Source organism: Sturnira hondurensis, unplaced genomic scaffold (assembly GCF_014824575.4).
Source record: "Sturnira hondurensis isolate 20B ecotype Veracruz unplaced genomic scaffold, ASM1482457v3 Scaffold0016284, whole genome shotgun sequence".
Taxonomy (NCBI): domain Eukaryota; kingdom Metazoa; phylum Chordata; class Mammalia; order Chiroptera; family Phyllostomidae; genus Sturnira; species Sturnira hondurensis.
The window spans coordinates 6,529,458-6,535,457 of record NW_028088915.1 but is presented as its reverse complement, the minus strand read 5'-3'; the positions used below and the strand labels follow the sequence as shown (position 1 = coordinate 6,535,457).

The following is a 6,000-nucleotide window of genomic DNA, read 5'->3' as shown; positions in this document are numbered from 1 at the left end:
GTAAGAGAGGGACCAATGCCACTTGCTTGGCTCTCTGCCAGCTTTCAGGCACTTCCCTTGCCACCCTCAAGCAAATTGGGCTCTTCTGGTGCTGATTTCCAGGTGGGTGGGTTTGTGCTCATTCTAAGACCCTTTGGGTTTCTCCAGCGAACTTTCCTGTAAGGCTGGGAGTTTCTTTTGCTGCCAAACCCCCCACAGGTTGTTACAGCCAGAGGTTCTGAGGCTTTATTTCCCTGCACTCGAACCCTGGGTTGTGCAGTTTGTCTTGCTCCCCAGTTTTTCTTCCTGGCTTATCCAAATGCAAATGTGGGACCACCCAGTCTGCCAGCCACCACCTTGCTGCATATCGTCTCCACCCTGGCTTCCCGTCTCCACCCCTTCTACCAGTCTAGATAAATGTTTCTTCTTTAATTCCTTGGTTGTCAGACTTCCATACAGTTTGATTTACTGGCAGTTCTGGTTATTTTTTTTGTTTTAAATTTGTTGTTGTTCTTGTTTTGGTCATGCATGGAAGCAAAGCATATCTACCTATGCCTCCATCTGGCCACAAGTTCCAGGATATTCTATATGTAGTATTGTTTTATTTGCAAATAAGAGAATTTTACTATTCCTTTTCAATTTGGATGCCTTTTATTTATTTTTTTCTGATAATTGTGGCTATGACTTCAAATGTCATATTAAACAGAGGTGATGGTGGGCATCCTTATCTTGGCTCTGACCTTAGAAAAAAGATTTTAACTTTTCATCTGTGAGTTTGATATTAACCATGGATTTGTCATATATGACCTTTATTATGTTGAGATATGTTTCTTTTATACAATTTTGTTGAAAATTTTTATCATAAAAGAATGTTGAATTTTACAAATGCTTTTTCTGCATGGATTGAAATATCATATGGTTTTTATCCTTTATTTTGTTAATATGATGTGTCATGTTGATTGGTTTACTGATGTTGAACCATCCTTGTATCCCTAGAATATATTATTGAATCCAGTTTGCTAATTATTTTGTCGAGAATTTTTGTATCTATGTTCACCAAGAATATTGTCCTGTAAATTTTCTTTTTATGTAATGTCTTTGTCTTCTTTTGATATCAGGGTAATACTGGCTTCATAGAATGAGTTTGGAAACATTCCTTCCTCTTCAGTTTTTTAAAATAGCCTAAGAAGGATAAATGTTAATACTTCTTTAAATGTTTGGTAGAATTCACCTGGGAAGCAGTCTAGTTCTAGAATTTTATTTGTTGGGGACTTTTTAAATTACTGCTTCAATTTCCTTGCTAGCAATTAGTCTATTTAGATTTTGTATTTCTTCCTAGTTCAGTCTTGGAAGATTATATATGTCTAGAAATGTTTCCATTTCTTCTAAATTGTCAAATTTGTTGGCATATAATTGTTTATAGTATTCTTTAATGAACACTAAACTACTTTATATTTCAGTGGTGTCAGTTGTAACTTTTCTTTCATTTATGATTTTATTTATTTGGGCTCTTTTTTTTCCTTGAGTTTGGCTAAAGGTTTGTCACATTTATTTTTTTCAAAGAACCAGCTCTTGGTTCCATTGATCTTTTCTACTATTTGTTTTTTCCATTGTGATCTTAACTATTTCCTTCTTTATCTTTACTTTGAGTTTTGTTCATTTTTCTTTTTCTAGTTTTTCTAGGTATAGTGTTAGAATATTTATTTGGAATTTTTGTTTGCTAACATAGCCTGGTATAGCTAAGAACTTCCCTCTTAGAACTATTTTGCTGCATCTATAAATTTTGAAAAGTTGTATTTTTATTTGTTTCAAAATAGTTTTAATTTTCTCTTTGATTTTCTCCTCGATTCATTACTTGTTTAGTAGCATGTTGTTTAGTTTACATATTTGTGTTTTTCTCAGTTTTCTTCCTGTAGTTGATTTCTAGTTTCATGCCATTGTCAAAAAAGGTGCTTGATATGATTTCAGTGTTCTTGAATTTATTCAGGCTTGTTTTGAGGCCCAATATGTGTATTTGGAAAAAATGTAGATTCTGCAGTTTTGGTTGAAATGTTCTAGAAGCATCCTATGTCAATCTGGTCTAATGTGACTTTTATGGCTATTTACTATTTTCCTTATTAATTTTTTTTTGCCTGGACGATCTATGCATTGATGCGAGTGGGGTATTAAAATCCCCTACTATTATTGTATTACTTTAGATTTCTCCCTTTATGTCAATTATTATTTTTTTTATATATTAAGGGGCTTCTATATTGGGTACATAGATATTTGCAATTTCTATAACCTCTTCTTTGATTGATCCCTTTATAATTGTGTGTCCTTTGTCTTTTTTCTTTTATTTACTTTGCTTTAAAGTATATTTGTCTGATATTGTATTGCTACCATAGCTTTCTTTTTATTTCTATTTGTGTAGAATATCTTTTCCATTTCTTTACTTTTAGTCTGTATTTGTCTTTCAATTTTAAGTGAGTCTCTCATAAGCATAATATAGATGAATCATGTTTTATAATCCACTCAGCCACACTGTGTATTTTTATTGGAGTATTTAATGATTTGTATTTAAAGTAATTATTGATAAGAATGTACTTACTGCCATTTTGTAATTGTTTTCTGGTTGTTTTTATAGTTCTTCTGTTTCTTTTTCTTTTGATCTCTTCCCTTGCAGTTTGCTGGTTTTCCTTAGTGTTTTGTTTGTGTTATTTCCTCTTTATTCTTTGTATATATTTTGTAGGCTTTTGGTTTGTTGTTACCATAAGATTTATGTATATCATTCTATAACCATAGCAATCTATTTTAAGTTGAAATTTTTTAAGTCAAATATATTCTATACAGATGACATTTTTACTCCCTGCTGCATGCTTTGTTATTGATGTCATGTTTCAGATATTTTTGTGTTGTGTATCTCCTAACTTCTTATAGTTTGAATTGAGATAGAAATTTTTTTCTTTTGAGCTTGCAGTAACTTTTTTAAATGTGTGATTCACTGTGTTTATTAAATATTTGACTTTACCTGTGAGGTTTTTTTCCCTTTCTCTTATTTCTGATTATGTTCTTAACTTTTCTGCTTAAAGACCCTTTAACAGTTCATGTAAAGCTGGTTTAATGATGATAAACTCTTTTAGTGTTCACTGGTCTAGGAAACTGTCTCCTTTGATTCTGAACGATACCCTTGCTTGGTAAATTATTCTAGGTTGTCAGTTCTTTTGTTTCAGCACTTTAAGTACCTTCTGGTCTATAAAGTTGGTGCTAAGAAATCATGTTCTTCTTTCTTAAGAGTGCTTTTGTGATTCAGGACTTTTGTAGTTGCATACAAATTTTATGACTATTTTTATTACCATGAAGAATGCCACTGAAATTTTGACAGGGATTGTATTGAAACCATAGACTGCTTTGGGTAATATGGGTATTTTAACAATACTGATTCTTCCAATATGTAAGCATAAGACATATTTCTATTTATTTGAGTTTTTTTCAATTTCTTATGATTTAAATGTCTTACAGTGTTCAGTGTACAGGTCTTTCACCTCCTTGGTTAAATTTATTCCTAAATATTTTACAATGGTTGATGCTATTATGAATGGGATTTTTTTTAATTTCTTTTTCAGATAGTCTGTGTCCATGTATAGAAATAAAACTGATTTTTAATATTGGTTTTGTATCTTGAACAAATTTATTGAATTCATTAAGAGTTCTAACCGTTTTTATGGAGCCTTTAGGGTTTTCTATATATAAGATTATGTCATCTCCAAACAGACTATTTTACTTCATTTCCTGTTTGGATGCCTTTTATATTTTTTCTGCTTCATGCCTAGGACTTCCAGTACCATGGTGAATAGAGGTGATGAGCACAGGCAGCCTGTCTCACTTCTGATCTTGGAGGGAAAACTTTCAGCTTTTCATCACTGAGAGTAATGTTAGTTCTGGACTTGTCAAAAAATGGCCTTTATTATGTTGAGGTACATTCCCTCTATACCCACATTATTGGGAGTTTTTATTGTGAATAAATGTTAAATTTTATCAAATGTTTTTTTCCATATCTTGAGATGATCATATGATTTGTATCCTTCATTTTGTGAATGTGGTGTATCACATTGATAAATTTGCCGATGTTGCATTATCCTTACATCTCTGGAATAAGTCTAACTGATTGTGCCGAATGATTTTTTAAATGTATCATTGAATACACTAAAACCATGGGCTGAGCACCTACTGAAAGCAGTCATGAAAGCCCAGGCTGGCTAGCTCAGTTGGTTGTGGATCAGTGTTGTCCTGATCCACAAAGATTGTGGGTTTGATCCCCAGTCAGGGCACCAGTGAATGCATAATTAAGTATATAACAACATGATGTCTCTCTCTCTCTCTCCCCCTCCCTCCCTCTCTCTGTCTTTCTCTCTCTCATCAATAAATAAAAATTATCTTTTACAAAAGCAGGCAGTGGGAGTTTCTTTACCCACATGACCTTGATGCACTGCTATGGGCCTCTATCATTATCTCTGTTTCATAGATACTGTTCCAGGGTGTGTCTGACCTCAAAGTTCTATCCCTTCCACTATTATAGTCTGCCTCCCATCTGGAACTGAATGAGACAGACGCCATGCAGGGATTGTAGGCAAGTCAGCACTTCTGGAAGGAGAGGTCACACATCTTCCCATTATTCCTAGTAATATTCCAATAGCTTTAGGAAAAAGGAAGGAAAACTAGAGTAATAGAATCAGAAAGCTCCTAGGGGCTGCAGGGGCAGTTCTTAACTCTAAAATTCTCTAGTTGAAGAACTTCATGAAAATAATAGCTCCGATGGACTGAATTTTGCCCCCATAACTCATATGTTGAAGCTCTAATCCCCAGTGTGATGGTATTTGGAGATGAGGCCTTTGTGCACCTTGATCTTGGACTTGCACTGTCCAGAACTATGAGAAAATGAATTTCCACTGTTAAGCACCTGGTCTGTGTTACCTTGTCATGATGACCCAAGCTGGCCAATATGGATTTTGGTGCTGAGAAGTGGGGCGCTGCTGTAACATAAACCTAAAAATGTGAAAGTGGCTTTGGAACAGGGTAATTGGTAGAGACTGGATTGCTTTGAAGAGACCATTGATAGAAAACAAACATTAAAGGTGATTCTGGTGAGGTCTCAGGTGGAAGTTAAGAACATAGCATTAAAAACTGGAGGAAAGGTGAGTCATGTGATAAGGTGGCAAAAATTTGACTGAATTATGTTCTAGTGTTTTGTGGAAGGTAGAACTTGAGAGTAAAGAATCTGGATATTTTATACTCATCTGGCAGGAGAGATACCATGATCATGAAGGTGGTTTTCCCAGGGTGAGGTTCAACCATTGCACTCCGGGTGTGCTGACCCCTGCGATTTCCCCAAATGTGGAAAACTCGACTGCATAATTTGTGGTAGTGAGGGACTGCATTCGTGTTCTCCCCTAACAAAGGGAGGGAGGGAGAGAGGGATTGGATATTTAGCTAAGGTGATTTTCTTTTTAATGTCAGCTTTACTGAGGTACAACCAAAATAGTTGAGGAGATTCTTAAGCAAACTGTTGAGGAAGTGGCTTAGTCTTTCCTTATCCCTTATTAAGAAAATGTGGGAGAAGAGTGATAAATTGAAGGAATTGTTAAGCAATAAGGATCAGAACTTCAAGATATGGAAAACCAGCATATTCAGAGACATTGAGGGAATGAGGGTGAGTGTGAGCGTGCTATGAAGAGAACACCAAGAATATGGGTGGAAAGTCACTTGATAAAGTGATTATGGATGTGAACCATGGATTTAATCAGCCATCTCAGCAGAAGACAAGCAGAACCCAGGAACAGAGATGGAGTTATACCAGCGGAGACACTGCCAATTTGGACCAAAGGAAGCAAAATAGGACAATAAACCTATTAAGCTATGAACATATTTTATTCTTTCAAGGAAGGGAAGAATGACCCCAAAGGTGATCCAGAGATCACCGAGGCTGCCATTCCCACCACAGGCCCAGCAGACAAGGCTATTTTCTCCTTAGTCTCATAGGTT

The 6,000-nt window shown here is 35.2% G+C and overlaps 1 non-coding gene across 1 annotated transcript; it reads left to right on the top strand.

Moving 5' to 3' along the window:
• Positions 1-5,247: 5,247 nt before the first annotated feature.
• On the top strand, positions 5,248-5,411 carry LOC119000866 (U1 spliceosomal RNA). Its single transcript, XR_005069429.1, has one exon. It is a non-coding gene; the product is annotated as a U1 spliceosomal RNA (small nuclear RNA).
• The last annotated feature ends 589 nt before the right edge of the window (positions 5,412-6,000 follow it).